Source organism: Solanum dulcamara, chromosome 3 (genome assembly GCF_947179165.1).
Source record: "Solanum dulcamara chromosome 3, daSolDulc1.2, whole genome shotgun sequence".
Classification (NCBI taxonomy): Eukaryota; Viridiplantae; Streptophyta; class Magnoliopsida; order Solanales; family Solanaceae; genus Solanum; species Solanum dulcamara.
The window spans coordinates 50,564,408-50,571,314 of NC_077239.1; the positions used below are offsets into that span (position 1 = coordinate 50,564,408).

The window sequence follows — 6,907 nt, forward strand, 5'->3', positions numbered from 1 at the left end:
CTTAAGAGGCTTATGATCCTTCCAAGAAACTTAAGAGCCTTTCAAGAGACTTAAGAACGCATTCCAAGTTACAAAAGTACGGGGTGTAACATCCTTCCCCCTTTAGAATATTCGTCCTCGAATATGAACCAAAACCTTCCTCAAGATCTTATACAGACTATATGGAGAGTTTCTCTTTTTTATTGCAATAACATATACTTTCATCGAGCTATCACTATCAAAGTACCAAAGGTTGGGATTACCTATAGCATAAGGAGTAGGTACAGATACTTGTATTTCATTTCCTCCTCTGTTTCCCAGGTCATCTCTTCACGATTTTTATTTTGCCATAATACCTTGACGGAAGTTACGTCCTTATTTCACAATCTTCTACTTCACCAACCTAGGATGGTGATAGGTTGCTTCTCGTAGGATAACTCCTCTGTGAACTAGATACCTCTATGGGATATACCCACGTTAGATTACCAACATACTTGCAAAGCATTGATACATGGAAGACTGGATGTAACGTTTCTAGATTCGCTGGTAAGTCCAGCTCATAGGCAACCTTGCCTATTTGGCGGAGGATTTGATAAGATCAATGCATCTCGGACTAAGGTCCTCTTTCTTATTAGCTCTCATAACTTTCTCTGTGGGCGACACTTTCGAGAGTGCTTAATTATAACTTCAAACCTTAGAGATCAACGTTGATTATCCGCGTATGACTTCTGTCGACTCTGTACTGCTAATAATCTCTCTCGAATAAGCTTTACCTTCTATACCGCCTATTGAACCACGTTTGGGCTTATTAGTCATGTTTTACTAACACTAAACTAACTAATTGGCGACCTACACTGTCTGCCATACAAAGTCTCATACGGTGCTACCTGGATACTGGAATGATAGTTAAAATCGTAAGTACTCTTTACAGGTGGTAGGCAATTGTTCGTGTTACCTTTGGGGTCAACCGTATAGGTATGCAACATAAAGTCTACCGTGTAGCTACCAAGCTTAGTCTATCCATCAATCTGAGGGTAAAATGGTGTACGAATACCTATCTATCATCCCAATCTCTTCGCGGACTGATCTTCGGTAGTTAATTGTAACTTAGGCTCCTTCATTTGGGACAATAGCTATGGGGAATCTATAAGGTCCTACCACTCTCTTAACCTATAATTTTACATAATCTTGACTAGAAAGGTAGTCCTTGATTGAAGGAACATGGGCTGATATTGTTAATCTATGGATAACATTCCATATAGAATTATCTGTCCAGGGAGTGCAAAGTGAGTCTTGTAGCCAAGGTCATATTGTGGAATCTTCTACCTCGTATATTACTTTTTGCCTTCTTTATATGACATCAACTGGTACCCTCGCCTTTTGGGTTTTGCTTTTTGCTCATCAGAGTTGGCTACCAAGTTGTGTTGAAGTCTCCTCACATAATGACCTGTATAGCCATTTTGTGGTTTGCCTTATCATTAACTGGTATTATGTTGAAGAATTGTGGTATACAAGTGTGCCATCTGTTAGTAATTGGCTAATCCTGCTTGTTTTGCTTAAGCTCTTTTACAATTCCCTTATCATAACTTATAATACTCTAGGTATATAATCTTGTGTCATTACTTTGCCGCTAGTTCGGACTCTCCCATATCATGCGATTATAACAGTACTAATGCACCGGATCCCACCAGAATTCTGAAGTTAAACGTGCTTGGGTGAGAGTAGTACTAGGATAGGTGACCCCCCTAGGAAGTCCTCGTGTCACGTTCCATTGCCATCCTTGCAATAATGTGTGAAGGCACTCATCTTAGCCCAAGATTTACCTTAGAGTTTTCTCGCTAGTCTTCATATTTCACCTTGACCTCTCTTCTTCTCTCTTACAATAGGTGTCGGGGTAGATCTTTAATTCAACCATGACTGTGTCTTTATTGGCCATTTGATTTAACTTCTCTTCGTATTCCTCTATAATGTCTCCAAAATATCATAACTCTTTTTCATCATGTACTCTTCTACTTAGTCTTATGTTGTATATAACTATTCATAGGTTGCACAACTACTCTTATACCATTGGTATGAGGGAAACACAGTTTTTTCATCTCCCGGCCCATCTTGCTTTACATATCGACTTCACACTAGGACTTGCTCGTGCTAACGCTATTGTTTCCTATATCTTTCTTTTCTTTCTTTAAATACTCCTTGGTCTCCTCATTTCCTACTGTAGGAGATTTTATATTCTCCTTGCTACTTGTATGTCCTGATATCAGCGACTAATGACGCTGTTGTCATATCTTAATCTTTACTCAAACACGGCCCTACTACCCTTTTCGCAGCCTTTAGTTTGCTCAGTCCTACTCTTTTATCGTATTCATCCCTTTTGTAGGGATCTCACTTGAAATTTTAGAGGGCCCATCAACATATGACAGTGTCAGTTGATTTTTTCTCACTCTTGTATTTCTCTTGTCTACTTCCCCTCTTTAGGGTGTACCCATGTCATCCTCTATTTAATTTTAACTGTTTATACGCATGTGATTCTGTTCCAACATATTTAACATACTGCACCATGTGTACACCTTCTGTTAACTCATCTATACTTTAGGTTGCCCCTATAAGAAACCCCCTATAAGAAACCTTAATATAACCATGGGGTGCTCAGAATTCTCAATAACTAGTACCCAATCTAGTCCAAGTACTGGTACTCGAGTCGTATAACTAATGTAGTAGTTTAGTCGAAGGCATATTTCATTCATCCCAATCAGTACGTTATTAGTGCTTATAATCGTGTCCGATTCTCCATTCGGGGGAACTTATACTCTGATAACACGTATTTCACATTTTGTTATCACCTCTTTTTTTTCTAAAGGATACCACTTGTTCCTTTAATAATTTCATAATGCCTCAGTTGTTTTGCAATTTTCCATTCTCTATCCTCGAGGGATCCCACTATTTCTAAAGTGGAGGTTCATATACACAATACCCCTTTCTTCTTCATGAGCTTTCATCCTTATCGTGTACCCAATGCTAACTCCTAATCTCACTCACAATCACATTCTTCAGTTACTTATTTACTAGGCTCTACGTACTTCCATGAAGATCCTCATTATATTCACAATATATTCTGCTCAAGGTCAATCCCGAAGGGTAATATTTCTTAACCTTTTTTCACAATCCTTACTCTAGATAATTCCACCTAGTGGAGCAAGCGTACTTAACCCCTTATCCTTCCTCGTCATTCTCATCCTTAATACCTCGCAGGCTGTCTTAAGACATTTATATCCACCACCATTCTTCTCACCATATCAGTATTGACCTTCTACTTGCCACCTATATCGTAATTAACTTATTTCCCAAAGTCAGTTGTACTCCTAGTTTAGTCGGATCTTATTATTACCGTGGATACGATCTCTCAAGATATATTACAACCTTATATCTCATTCTCTTTCTATTTCTGAAAACATTTTGGCAGAGTTTCCTCTATATTCCTTACTATCCCAAACCTGCACTCAGAAAATACCAACAATGCCTCACAGAGCCAATACATATATATTCATATCACAGTCTCACAGGGCGCCCAATATAAATAAAAATATAAAATGATGGACTTACCTCGTATTTCCAACTCGAACTGCATCACTTACACTTTTCTGTCTACTTTTCCTTTCAATTTTCAACTTTACATTTCAATCATATTTCAATCTTCTTACCTTACCCAGCATGCCTCTTTCGCACCAATACTTACCTGTATACTGTATAGCTTCCAATATCATCCGTCACTTTCTTTTGTCGATGTCGTTCTTCAGCTGAAACCAAAGGTTAGAAAAAAAGGAATTTCATTTCCTATGGCTGCGCTCTATCGCACGATCTAAGACAAGAAAGGAAGGTAATATCCTAAATGTCCTATAGCCTCCTGTTTATAGATGTGGTGAACCACACACCGATAAAAAAAACTCTACTAGACACGGTCTGTAGACATTCCGAGGACCAAACTGCTCTGATACCACTTTTGTCACGACCCAATCCCGTAGGCCGTGACGGGTGCCCTAACTAGGCACTCGCGTATATCCCTGCTATCTGTAAGTAAATTTATCCCCTGTTTAAGTTATAGCACATCAACAGGTAGGATAACATATAAGTCAGTGAGGCTTATCATAGGTACCACTGTACATACATGCATATATAACCCATATACAACCCACATACATATCCACAGACCTCTAATAGTAAGAACACTAACATAAGGTGAGACAGGTCCCCCACCGTACCCGTGAACAAATAAATATATACATTGAAGGTTAATACCAAAACTAGGCTCCAGCACAATGGAGCACTTTTGACCTGCTGAGTAGAACTCCTACCCTGACAGATCCCCAAAGTGTGTATATGTACCTGTGGGCATGAATGCAGCCCCCCAAAGAAAGGGAGTCAGTATGATATATGTACTGAGTATGTAAAGCATAGACATCATAAGGAGATTACAGTTGGCGTAGAGATGCAGGGGGAAAGTATAACATTTAACCATTTACTGTACTCGCATCGTATATAAGAAAGTCATACATATTACCATCACGTACTGTGCCTGGCCCGTTAGGGGACTCAGTGTACCATATACATTATTTTGCCATCATAAGCACATACATATTATTAGCGTTGTGGAACGTACATCCTGATCCATATATATAGTAAGTACATGCCAAGGAACATACGGCCTGATCCGCATATCGTATAATAATACCGAGAAACGTTTGATCCAATCCATATATCATATAGTAATGCCAAGAAATGTTCAGCCTGATCTATATATCATATAGTAATATCGAGGAACGTTCGGCCTGATACACGTATCATATAGTAATGCAGAGGAATATTTGGCCTAATCCATGTATCATATAGTAATGCCGAGAAACATTCGGGCTGATCCACGTATCATATACCATACCCGGACCTTAATGGGACTCAGTGTCATCATATTATCATATACCGTACCCGGTCCTTTATGGTACTTGGTGTCATCATATCATCATATACCATAACTGGTCCTTTATGGGATTCGGTGTCATAATCATCATATACCATACCCGGCCCTTTTATGGGACTCGGTGTCATAATCATCATATACTGTACTCGTCCCTTTATGAGACTCAATGTCATAATCATCATATACCGTACCCGTCCCTTTATGGGACTCGGTATTATAAGCTTATTATTGCATTACCTTACCATCATAGCACACACTTATGTCAAAGACATATCAAAAGGAAAGAAGGGTAGCTCTACGTACTTATGCCAAAACATGCCAAGATAAAGGAGATAACTTCACATACTTACTACTCTCCATCATATAGAAGCCTTGAGAGGCAATAACTCAACTAGTATAGGAATTCTACCATTGAGAAGTGAATAGGAATTATAAGTCATACTTGGGGTTATATGAATGGAATAATCCCCATATTTCATATATCAATCACTTAAGGCTAAGACATGCCAAAAAAAAGAAAGGGTAAGCTTCACATACCTCTTACGGATTACCCTTACACGTTCACCTCGTCGTCTCTTGAACCTATTTAACATGAAAGTAATACTAAGGTTAATGAGCTTTCACTTTTCAATTTCCAACTCTACATCCAAGTACTCATAGGAGTTATTTCCTTATCCATTACCCTCGATTAGTTTGTTACTAGTTTCGAATCTACCGAAAATCGGGCAGCATCTCCCCTATAACTTCAACATCCCCAAGATTTCAAATCAGCCAAAATATCAACAACCATATCACCAAAAACATTCAGCAGCATATTTACAAGTAAATCACTTCAACCTTACACAATACAAGCTCCAAACTATGATATAAAAATATTGTTTTTTAATCTTTATTTTGCAAAATCTTTAACCATACCAAATGGAGAGTCATGTGGATGCAACCAGAAGAACCCACACCCTTTTTAAAATACTTTAAATCACTGCTACACGTAACCCAACCAGCTGCAATCGCAGCGCCACAACAACAACCCACTACTCGACTTCGATTTAGCTATAACAACTTAAATTTAGTTTATTTCTAAAGTCAAGCATCCTTATGAAATTTTTCCATTTAAAACCTTATTTAAGACATGTAATATAACTCATAGAAACATCATAAACTCCAATTTGAAAAGGAAGCCCTTACCTTACCCGAAACTCATCAAACTCATCAAAACTTGCCTCAGAAGTTCCTTTAGCGCGCCTAAAATTTCGTGGTTGTTTGTTAACATTTTGGGCTGCTCCAAACTATACATTTTCATTACTAACACCTTCATAACATCATGGTACACCCTAGATAATTAATTCATGGAGTAAAATCGAAGAACTCACCTTTTTGTTTTTCCCCAAAACCGTAGCTCTCTCTCTCTAGCTTCAATTTTTCTCTTCTCTTCTTTTCTTGAATCTTTTTTTTGATAAAGATGAATCTTAAAGGATAAGTATGAATTAAAGTCATCAAAAATATATATATATATATATATATATAGGCCACCTTAGGGGGGTGACATGTGTCAACCCCTAAGTGGTGACACATGTCAAGCCCTAAGTGGTGGCACGTGTCAAGCCCTCATTGGGCCAACACATCCCTTCCTCCAATCACGAGATGCCAGATGGCATGTGGGGGCCCACCTCTTTACTCCAAATTCTGCCATGTGGCACTCCCAGCTACTGCCAAGTGGCATTCCCAACTGCTGCCATGTGGCACTCTCCCATGCTGCCACATGGCACTTTGTTTTCCCCTTGTGGGTTCGTAATCTTGTCTTATTTTATAAACCTATGCTATGCTTTCTACGTAAGTTTGGTATGTACTCTGGTAGCTTAAGTATGTAAGATTTCCAAGTTGGAAGCTTACGTAAATAAGTTGAGTCCTACGACTCATTGTTTGGTCTCCAACTTCTTCCGAATTTTTCTAACTCTA

At 38.6% G+C, this 6,907-nt stretch overlaps 1 pseudogene; it reads left to right on the forward strand.

Annotated features, from left to right (window-relative positions):
• Positions 1-1,629: 1,629 nt before the first annotated feature.
• On the forward strand, positions 1,630-1,749 carry LOC129883934 (5S ribosomal RNA; annotated as a pseudogene).
• Positions 1,750-6,907: the final 5,158 nt, after the last annotated feature.